Consider the following 11,683-nt stretch of genomic DNA (forward strand, 5'->3'; position numbering starts at 1 on the left):
GGCGTTATCCACTGTCCTGCTGTCTCACCCCCCGGCGTTATCCACTGTCCTGCCGTCTCACCTCCCGGCGTTATTCACTGTCCTGCTGTTTTACCTCCCGGTGTTATCCACTGTCCTGCCGTCTCACCCCCCGGTGTTATCCACTGTCCTGCTGTCTCACCTCCCGGCGTTATCCACTGTCCTGCCGTCTCACCCCCCGGTGTTATCCACTGTCCTGCTGTCTCACCTCCCGGTGTTATCCACTGTCCTGCTGTCTCACCTCCCGGCGTTATCCACTGTCCTGCTGTCTCACCTCCCGGTGTTATCCACTGTCCTGCTGTCTCACCTCCCGGCGTTATCCACTGTCCTGCTGTTTTACCTCCCGGTGTTATCCACTGTCCTGCCGTCTCACCCCCCGGCGTTATCCACTGTCCTGCCGTCTCACCTCCCGGCGTTATCCACTGTCCTGCTGTCTCACCTCCCCGGTGTTATCCACTGTCCTGCCGTCTCACCCCCCGGTGTTATCCACTGTCCTGCCGTCTCACCCCCCGGCGTTATCCACTGTCCTGCCGTCTCACCCCCCGGCGTTATCCACTGTCCTGCCGTCTCACCCCCCGGCGTTATCCACTGTCCTGCCGTCTCACCCCCCGGCGTTATCCACTGTCCTGCCGTCTCACCCCCCGGCGTTATCCACTGTCCTGCCGTCTCACCCCCCGGCGTTATCCACTGTCCTGCCGTCTCACCCCCCGGCGTTATCCACTGTCCTGCCGTCTCACCCCCCCCGGTGTTATCCACTGTCCTGCCGTCTCACCCCCCGGTGTTATCCACTGTCCTGCTGTTTTACCCCCCGGCGTTATCCACTGTCCTGCTGTCTCACCCCCCGGCGTTATCCACTGTCCTGCCGTCTCACCCCCCGGTGTTATCCACTGTCCTGCTGTTTTACCTCCCGGCGTTATCCACTGTCCTGCTGTCTCACCCCCCGGCGTTATCCACTGTCCTGCCGTCTCACCCCCCGGTGTTATCCACTGTCCTGCTGTTTTACCTCCCGGCGTTATCCACTGTCCTGCTGTCTCACCCCCCGGCGTTATCCACTGTCCTGCCGTCTCACCCCCCGGTGTTATCCACTGTCCTGCTGTCTCACCCCCCCCGGTGTTATCCACTGTCCTGCCGTCTCACCTCCCGGCGTTATCCACTGTCCTGCTGTCTCACCCCCCGGCGTTATCCACTGTCCTGCTGTCTCACCCCCCGGCGTTATCCACTGTCCTGCTGTCTCACCCCCCGGCGTTATCCACTGTCCTGCTGTTTTACCTCCCGGCGTTATCCACTGTCCTGCTGGTTTACCTCCCGGCGTTATCCACTGTCCTGCCGTCTCACCCCCCGGCGTTATCCACTGTCCTGCTGTCTCACCTCCCGGCGTTATCCACTGTCCTGCCGTCTCACCCCCCGGCGTTATCCACTGTCCTGCTGTCTCACCTCCCGGCGTTATCCACTGTCCTGCTGTCTCACCTCCCGGCGTTATCCACTGTCCTGCCGTCTCACCCCCCGGCGTTATCCACTGTCCTGCTGTTTTACCTCCCGGCGTTATCCACTGTCCTGCCGTCTCACCCCCCGGTGTTATCCACTGTCCTGCTGTCTCACCTCCCGGTGTTATCCACTGTCCTGCTGTTTTACCTCCCGGCGTTATCCACTGTCCTGCCGTCTCACCCCCCGGCGTTATCCACTGTCCTGCTGTTTTACCTCCCGGTGTTATCCACTGTCCTGCTGTTTTACCTCCCGGCATTATCCACTGTCCTGCTGTCTCACCCCCCGGCGTTATCCACTGTCCTGCTGTCTCACCCCCCGGTGTTATCCACTGTCCTGCCGTCTCACCCCCCGGCGTTATCCACTGTCCTGCTGTCTCACCTCCCGGCGTTATCCACTGTCCTGCCGTCTCACCTCCCGGTGTTATCCACTGTCCTGCTGTTTTACCTCCCGGTGTTATCCACTGTCCTGCCGTCTCACCCCCCGGCGTTATCCACTGTCCTGCTGTTTTACCCCCCAGCGTTATCCACTGTCCTGCCGTCTCACCTCCCGGCGTTATCCACTGTCCTGCTGTTTTACCTCCCGGTGTTATCCACTGTCCTGCCGTCTCACCCCCCGGCGTTATCCACTGTCCTGCTGTTTTACCCCCCAGCGTTATCCACTGTCCTGCCGTCTCACCTCCCGGCGTTATCCACTGTCCTGCTGTCTCACCTCCCGGCGTTATCCACTGTCCTGCCGTCTCACCCCCCGTCGTTATCCACTGTCCTGCTGTCTCACCTCCCGGCGTTATCCACTGTCCTACTGTCTCACCCCCCGGCGTTATCCACTGTCCTGCCGTCTCACCTCCCGGCGTTATTCACTGTCCTGCCGTCTCACCTCCCGGCGTTATTCACTGTCCTCCTGTTTTACCTCCCGGTGTTATCCACTGTCCTGCCGTCTCACCCCCCGGTGTTATCCACTGTCCTGCTGTCTCACCCCCCGGCGTTATCCACTGTCCTGCCGTCTCACCTCCCGGCGTTATTCACTGTCCTGCTGTTTTACCTCCCGGTGTTATCCACTGTCCTGCCGTCTCACCCCCCGGTGTTATCCACTGTCCTGCTGTCTCACCCCCCGGCGTTATCCACTGTCCTGCTGTCTCACCCCCCCGGCGTTATCCACTGTCCTGCCGTCTCACCCCCCGGTGTTATCCACTGTCCTGCTGTCTCACCTCCCGGCGTTATCCACTGTCCTGCTGTCTCACCTCCCGGCGTTATCCACTGTCCTGCTGTCTCACCTCCCGGTGTTATCCACTGTCCTGCCGTCTCACCTCCCGGCGTTATTCACTGTCCTGCTGTCTCACCCCCCGGCGTTATCCACTGTCCTGCTGTCTCACCCCCCGGCGTTATCCACTGTCCTGCTGTTTTACCTCCCGGTGTTATCCACTGTCCTGCCGTCTCACCCCCCGGTGTTATCCACTGTCCTGCTGTCTCACCCCCCGGCGTTATCCACTGTCCTGCTGTCTCACCTCCCGGCGTTATCCACTGTCCTGCTGTCTCACCTCCCGGCGTTATCCACTGTCCTGCTGTCTCACCTCCCGGCGTTATCCACTGTCCTGCTGTCTCACCTCCTGGTGTTATCCACTGTCCTGCTGTCTCACCTCCCGGCGTTATCCACTGTCCTGCTGTTTTACCTCCCGGTGTTATCCACTGTCCTGCCGTCTCACCCCCCGGCGTTATCCACTGTCCTGCCGTCTCACCTCCCGGCGTTATCCACTGTCCTGCTGTCTCACCCCCCGGCGTTATCCACTGTCCTGCTGTCTCACCCCCCGGCGTTATCCACTGTCCTGCTGTCTCACCCCCCGGCGTTATCCACTGTCCTGCTGTCTCACCCCCCGCGTTATCCACTGTCCTGCTGTCTCACCCCCCGGCGTTATCCACTGTCCTGCTGTCTCACCTCCCGGCGTTATCCACTGTCCTGCTGTCTCACCCCCCGGCGTTATCCACTGTCCTGCTGTCTCACCCCCCGGTGTTATCCACTGTCCTGCTGTCTCACCTCCCGGCGTTATCCACTGTCCTGCTGTCTCACCCCCCGGTGTTATCCACTGTCCTGCCGTCTCACCCCCCGGTGTTATCCACTGTCCTGCTGTTTTACCTCCCGGCGTTATCCACTGTCCTGCCGTCTCACCCCCCGGCGTTATCCACTGTCCTGCTGTTTTACCTCCCGGTGTTATCCACTGTCCTGCTGTTTTACCTCCCGGCGTTATCCACTGTCCTGCTGTCGCACCTCCCGGCGTTGTCCACTGTCCTGCTGTCTCACCTCCCGGTGTTATCCACTGTCCTGCTGTCTCACCTCCCGGCCTTATCCACTGTCCTGCTGTTTTACCTCCCGGTGTTATCCACTGTCCTGCCGTCTCACCCCCCGGCGTTATCCACTGTCCTGCTGTTTTACCCCCCAGCGTTATCCACTGTCCTGCCGTCTCACCTCCCGGCGTTATCCACTGTCCTGCTGTCTCACCTCCCGGTGTTATCCACTGTCCTGCTGTCTCACCTCCCGGCGTTATCCACTGTCCTGCCGTCTCACCCCCCGGCGTTATCCACTGTCCTGCTGTCTCACCTCCCGGCGTTATCCACTGTCCTGCTGTCTCACCCCCCGGCGTTATCCACTGTCCTGCCGTCTCACCTCCCGGCGTTATTCACTGTCCTGCTGTTTTACCTCCCGGTGTTATCCACTGTCCTGCCGTCTCACCCCCCGGTGTTATCCACTGTCCTGCTGTCTCACCTCCCGGCGTTATCCACTGTCCTGCCGTCTCACCCCCCGGTGTTATCCACTGTCCTGCTGTCTCACCTCCCGGTGTTATCCACTGTCCTGCTGTCTCACCTCCCGGCGTTATCCACTGTCCTGCTGTCTCACCTCCCGGTGTTATCCACTGTCCTGCTGTCTCACCTCCCGGCGTTATCCACTGTCCTGCTGTTTTACCTCCCGGTGTTATCCACTGTCCTGCCGTCTCACCCCCCGGCGTTATCCACTGTCCTGCCGTCTCACCTCCCGGCGTTATCCACTGTCCTGCTGTCTCACCTCCCCGGTGTTATCCACTGTCCTGCCGTCTCACCCCCCGGTGTTATCCACTGTCCTGCCGTCTCACCCCCCGGCGTTATCCACTGTCCTGCCGTCTCACCCCCCGGCGTTATCCACTGTCCTGCCGTCTCACCCCCCGGCGTTATCCACTGTCCTGCCGTCTCACCCCCCGGCGTTATCCACTGTCCTGCCGTCTCACCCCCCGGCGTTATCCACTGTCCTGCCGTCTCACCCCCCGGCGTTATCCACTGTCCTGCCGTCTCACCCCCCGGCGTTATTCACTGTCCTGCCGTCTCACCCCCCCCGGTGTTATCCACTGTCCTGCCGTCTCACCCCCCCCGGTGTTATCCACTGTCCTGCCGTCTCACCCCCCGGTGTTATCCACTGTCCTGCTGTTTTACCCCCCGGCGTTATCCACTGTCCTGCTGTCTCACCCCCCGGCGTTATCCACTGTCCTGCCGTCTCACCCCCCGGTGTTATCCACTGTCCTGCTGTTTTACCTCCCGGCGTTATCCACTGTCCTGCTGTCTCACCCCCCGGCGTTATCCACTGTCCTGCCGTCTCACCCCCCGGTGTTATCCACTGTCCTGCTGTTTTACCTCCCGGCGTTATCCACTGTCCTGCTGTCTCACCCCCCGGCGTTATCCACTGTCCTGCCGTCTCACCCCCCGGTGTTATCCACTGTCCTGCTGTCTCACCCCCCCCGGTGTTATCCACTGTCCTGCCGTCTCACCTCCCGGCGTTATCCACTGTCCTGCTGTCTCACCCCCCGGCGTTATCCACTGTCCTGCTGTCTCACCCCCCGGCGTTATCCACTGTCCTGCTGTCTCACCCCCCGGCGTTATCCACTGTCCTGCTGTTTTACCTCCCGGCGTTATCCACTGTCCTGCTGGTTTACCTCCCGGCGTTATCCACTGTCCTGCTGTCTCACCCCCCGGCGTTATCCACTGTCCTGCTGTCTCACCCCCCGGTGTTATCCACTGTCCTGCTGTCTCACCTCCCGGCGTTATCCACTGTCCTGCCGTCTCACCCCCCGGCGTTATCCACTGTCCTGCTGTCTCACCTCCCGGCGTTATCCACTGTCCTGCTGTCTCACCTCCCGGCGTTATCCACTGTCCTGCCGTCTCACCCCCCGGCGTTATCCACTGTCCTGCTGTTTTACCTCCCGGCGTTATCCACTGTCCTGCTGTCTCACCCCCCGGCGTTATCCACTGTCCTGCTGTCTCACCCCCCGGTGTTATCCACTGTCCTGCCGTCTCACCCCCCGGCGTTATCCACTGTCCTGCCGTCTCACCCCCCGGCGTTATCCACTGTCCTGCCGTCTCACCCCCCGGCGTTATCCACTGTCCTGCCGTCTCACCCCCCGGCGTTATTCACTGTCCTGCCGTCTCACCCCCCCCGGTGTTATCCACTGTCCTGCCGTCTCACCCCCCCCGGTGTTATCCACTGTCCTGCCGTCTCACCCCCCGGTGTTATCCACTGTCCTGCTGTTTTACCCCCCGGCGTTATCCACTGTCCTGCTGTCTCACCCCCCGGCGTTATCCACTGTCCTGCCGTCTCACCCCCCGGTGTTATCCACTGTCCTGCTGTTTTACCTCCCGGCGTTATCCACTGTCCTGCTGGTTTACCTCCCGGTGTTATCCACTGTCCTACTGTCTCACCTCCCGGCGTTATCCACTGTCCTGCTGTCTCACCTCCCGGTGTTATCCACTGTCCTACTGTCTCACCCCCCGGCGTTATTCACTGTCCTGCCGTCTCACCTCCCGGCGTTATCCACTGTCCTGCTGTCTCACCTCCCGGCGTTATTCACTGTCCTGCTGTTTCACCCCCCGGCGTTATCCACTGTCCTGCTTTCTCACCCCCCGGCGTTATCCACTGTCCTGCTGTTTTACCTCCCGGCGTTATCCACTGTCCTGCTGTCTCACCCCCCGGCGTTATCCACTGTCCTGCTGTCTCACCTCCCGGCGTTATCCACTGTCCTGCCGTCTCACCCCCCGGCGTTATCCACTGTCCTGCTGTCTCACCCCCCGGCGTTATCCACTGTCCTGCTGTTTTACCTCCCGGTGTTATCCACTGTCCTGCTGTCTCACCTCCCGGTGTTATCCACTGTCCTGCTGTCTCACCTCCCGGCGTTATCCACTGTCCTGCTGTTTTACCCCCCGGCGTTATCCACTGTCCTGCTGTCTCACCTCCCGGCGTTATCCACTGTCCTGCTGGTTTACCTCCCGGCGTTATCCACTGTCCTGCCGTCTCACCTCCCGGTGTTATCCACTGTCCTGCCGTCTCACCTCCCGGCGTTATCCACTGTCCTGCTGTCTCACCTCCCGGTGTTATCCACTGTCCTGCTGTCTCACCCCCCGGCGTTATCCACTGTCCTGCTGTCTCACCCCCCGGCGTTATCCACTGTCCTGCTGTCTCACCCCCCGGCGTTATCCACTGTCCTGCTGGTTTACCTCCCGGCGTTATCCACTGTCCTGCCGTCTCACCCCCCGGCGTTATCCACTGTCCTGCTGTCTCACCCCCCGGCGTTATCCACTGTCCTGCTGTCTCACCTCCCGGCGTTATCCACTGTCCTACCGTCTCACCTCCCGGTGTTATTCACTGTCCTGCTGTCTCACCTCCCGGTGTTATCCACTGTCCTACTGTCTCACCTCCCGGCGTTATCCACTGTCCTGCTGTCTCACCTCCCGGCGTTATCCACTGTCCTGCTGTCTCACCCCCCGGCGTTATCCACTGTCCTGCTGTCTCACCTCCCGGTGTTATCCACTGTCCTGCTGTCTCACCCCCCCCGGCGTTATCCACTGTCCTGCCGTCTCACCTCCCGGCGTTATCCACTGTCCTGCTGTCTCACCTCCCCGGCGTTATCCACTGTCCTGCTGTCTCACCTCCCGGTGTTATCCACTGTCCTGCTGTCTCACCCCCCGGCGTTATCCACTGTCCTGCCGTCTCACCCCCCGGCGTTATCCACTGTCCTGCTGTCTCACCCCCCCCGGTGTTATCCACTGTCCTGCCGTCTCACCCCCCGGTGTTATCCACTGTCCTGCTGTTTCACCTCCCGGCGTTATCCACTGTCCTGCTGTCTCACCCCCCGGCGTTATCCACTGTCCTGCTGTCTCACCCCCCGGCGTTATCCACTGTCCTGCTGTCTCACCTCCCGGAGTTATCCACTGTCCTGCTGTCTCACCCCCCCGGCGTTATCCACTGTCCTGCCGTCTCACCTCCCGGCGTTATCCACTGTCCTGCCGTCTCACCCCCCGGTGTTATCCACTGTCCTGCCGTCTCACCCCCCGGCGTTATCCACTGTCCTGCTGTCTCACCTCCCGGCGTTATTCACTGTCCTGCCGTCTCACCTCCCGGCGTTATCCACTGTCCTGCTGTCTCACCTCCCGGTGTTATCCACTGTCCTCCTGTCTCGCCTCCCGGCGTTATCCACTGTCCTGCTGTCTCACCCCCCCCGGTGTTATCCACTGTCCTGCTGTCTCACCCCCCGGCGTTATCCACTGTCCTGCTGTCTCACCTCCCGGCGTTATCCACTGTCCTGCTGTCTCACCTCCCCGGCGTTATCCACTGTCCTGCTGTCTCACCTCCCGGTGTTATCCACTGTCCTGCTGTCTCACCCCCCGGCGTTATCCACTGTCCTGCCGTCTCACCCCCCGGCGTTATCCACTGTCCTGCTGTCTCACCCCCCCCGGTGTTATCCACTGTCCTGCCGTCTCACCCCCCGGCGTTATCCACTGTCCTGCTGTCTCACCCCCCGGCGTTATCCACTGTCCTGCTGTCTCACCCCCCGGTGTTATCCACTGTCCTGCTGTCTCACCTCCCGGCGTTATCCACTGTCCTGCTGTCTCACCTCCCGGCGTTATCCACTGTCCTGCTGTCTCACCCCCCGGCGTTATCCACTGTCCTGCTGTCTCACCTCCTGGCGTTATCCACTGTCCTGCTGTCTCACCCCCCCGGCGTTATCCACTGTCCTGCTGTCTCACCTCCCGGCGTTATCCACTGTCCTGCTGTCTCACACCCCCGGCGTTATCCACTGTCCTGCCGTCTCACCTCCCGGCGTTATCCACTGTCCTGCTGTCTCACCTCCCGGCGTTATCCACTGTCCTGCTGTCTCACCCCCCGGCGTTATCCACTGTCCTGCCGTCTCACCTCCCGGTGTTATCCACTGTCCTGCCGTCTCACCCCCCGGCGTTATCCACTGTCCTGCTGTCTCACCCCCCGGCGTTATCCACTGTCCTGCCGTCTCACCTCCCGGCGTTATCCACTGTCCTGCCGTCTCACCCCCCGGTGTTATTCACTGTCCTGCCGTCTCACCTCCCGGCGTTATTCACTGTCCTGCTGTCTCACCCCCCGGTGTTATCCACTGTCCTGCTGTCTCACCTCCCGGCGTTATCCACTGTCCTGCCGTCTCACCTCCCGGCGTTATCCACTGTCCTGCTGTCTCACCTCCCGGCGTTATTCACTGTCCTGCCGTCTCACCTCCCGGCGTTATCCACTGTCCTGCCGTCTCACCCCCCCGGCGTTATCCACTGTCCTGCCGTCTCACCCCCCCAGCGTTATCCACTGTCCTGCTGTCTCACCCCCCGGCGTTATCCACTGTCCTGCTGTCTCACCTCCCGGCGTTATCCACTATTGTCTTTCCCTGACACTGGGGCCGCTGGTTAGATCGATGACTTGACAGCACAGAGTGTGATCCACCTTCCAGCTGTGGGCAGAGGCAGCGGCTCCACTGTACTGTCCCCCTTGTCTGGTTTTATTTTATTCTTACACCATGTCTGGTCATTGCACCCAAGCAGTGTTAATGAACATGGAGACTGGAGCGTCTAATCGCCTAGCTCCCCGAGAGCAGGGGACGCTTGCCTTCATCACACTGGACATAGAGCCAGTGTCAAGTTTATTGTCATCTGACTGAACATATATACAACCAAACATTGCTCTGGACCATGGTTCATTCACAAAACATGTATCACACACAGCACAAAAACCAAAATATTACCACAAATACAGTATGTTAATAAAATGAAAACACATAAACAGTTACTAGCTCACTGTTCTAGTGATGAGAGCTTGGGGGGGGTGCAGGGTATTCATTAGTCTCACAGACTGAGGGATTATCCTGTCCTGATGCTCCTGTACCTGCTTCCTGACGGCAGTGGGTCAAGGAGATGGTGGAATGGGCTGTAGGGATGTTTAACAAAGCTCTGACCTTTTGTCTGCAACACTCTCGGTAAATGTTGTGAATAGGAGAGGTGGGGGAGACCCCAGTGATCTTCTCGTTGATTTCTCACTGGCAGTCGCAGAGCACTAGAGCTCAGAAAGCCCTTCAGCCCATCTAGTCTGTGCCAACTTGGCTTTCTCCCTGGTTCCATCTACCCGTACTTGGACAACCCCCCTCCACACGCATATGGTGTCTAACCAAATTTTCCCTTAAATCAGATTCCCCTTAAATATTTCACCTATCATCCTTAATCTTTGACCTCTACATTTACCCAGTGTCAGGTGAAAAAACCTGCTTATGTTTACCCAATCTGTACCCCTCTCAATTTTGAATACCTCACCTGCGGCTCCAGGGAATAAAGTCCTCATTGTGATGAGTGTACACTCTAGTATCAATTGTTTGGTGACAAAGTCAATTATAAAGTATAACCTATTCAACCTTTCCCTCTAATTGCGATGAACCTTTTCTGTACCCTCTCTGAAGTTGCCTCATCCTTTCTGTAATGGGGTAAGCGGAACCGACACCAAATGTGGCTGAACCAAAGTTCTATACAGCTGCAACATCTGCTGGAAAGTGTCGGAAAAGGACCAGTAACATGAAGGACCCCATTCACCCTGCATGCGTACTGTTTGACCCACTCATATCAGGGAGGAGGCTACGTAGCATCCACACCAGGACCACCTGATTTATAAACAGTTACTTAACCCACGCCACCCACTAACACTCCCCTCCACACCCCCACCACCACTACTTTATCATTTCCTGTCAGAGTTCCCATATGTACAGATATTTCTGTGGATATACAATCAATGTATAGATGCATTTTTCATTTATTGTGTTCGAGTGAGTTATCCAATTGAGTTCTTTTGTGCTGCAAGAGTAACAATCTCTTCATTCTCTTCTGCACTTGTGTACTGGAAATGATATTAAATAATCTTGAATCTGATCATTAATGCTCCTAAGGTTCCTACCTTTTCTTGTTCAATGCAATGAAGCCTTCCCAGTACTCTGAATGAATTTGAGTAATGAGTGGTGTGTGATTAGTCGATGCTAACCAAGCGAGTCTCATTTGCCTGCATTTGGCCCACATTCCCCTATTTCCTTTTTGTGTACCTGTACCTGTTTGAATGGACCAGGGAAGTGAGCTGGAATATCCTCCTAGAGACGCAGCATGGAAACAGGCCTTTCGGCCCAGCTGAACTGTGCCAGCCAGGGTGTCCATCAAAGCTAGTCCCATTTGCTTGTATTTGGTCCCTATATACCTCTAAACCTTTCCTATCCGTGACCTTGTCCAAATGTTGTAAACGTTAATGGTCCTGCCTCAACCACTTCATTCCACAAACTGATCACCCTCTCGGTGAAACCGTTGTCCCTTAGGTTCCTATTAAATCTCTCTCCTCTTGCCTAAACCCGATTGCTAGCTTTGGCCATCTTTATCCCAGGGTATGGGTACCCAGACAGACAGACAGACGCAAGGGGAGACGAGGGCAGACGGAGCCAGCCAGGCAGCATCTATGGAAATGAATAATCAGTCAATGTTTTGGGCGGAGACGCTTCTTCAGACTGAGAAGGAAGGGCGAAGATGCCAGCATAAAAGAAAAGGGTGTGGGGAGGGGAAGGAAGCTTGCAAGAAGGTGATAGGGGAAGCCAGGTGGGTGAGAAAGGTAAAGGGCTGGAGAGGAAGGAGTCTGATAGGAGAGGACGATAGGAGAAAGGGAAGGAGGAGGAGACCCAGGGGAGGTGATAGGCAGGTGAGGAGAAGAGTTAAAAGGTGAGAGTGGTGAATAGGGGAAGGGTTTTTTTTTGTATCAGAATGACAAATCGATGTTCATGCCTTCAGGTTGGAGGCTACCCAGGTGGAATATAAGGTGTTGCTGCTCCACCCTGAGGGTGGCCTCATCTTGGGACAAG

At 58.2% G+C, this 11,683-nt stretch overlaps 1 protein-coding gene across 6 annotated transcripts in view; it reads left to right on the forward strand.

Annotated features, from left to right (window-relative positions):
- The window catches only part of LOC132399562 (GON-4-like protein), a 122,102-nt gene that overhangs the window by 73,663 nt on the left and 36,756 nt on the right, over positions 1 to 11,683 (forward strand). The gene's annotated exons all lie outside the window — the stretch shown is intronic.

This window comes from Hypanus sabinus, chromosome 9, assembly GCF_030144855.1.
Source record: "Hypanus sabinus isolate sHypSab1 chromosome 9, sHypSab1.hap1, whole genome shotgun sequence".
Lineage (NCBI taxonomy): Eukaryota > Metazoa > Chordata > Chondrichthyes > Myliobatiformes > Dasyatidae > Hypanus > Hypanus sabinus.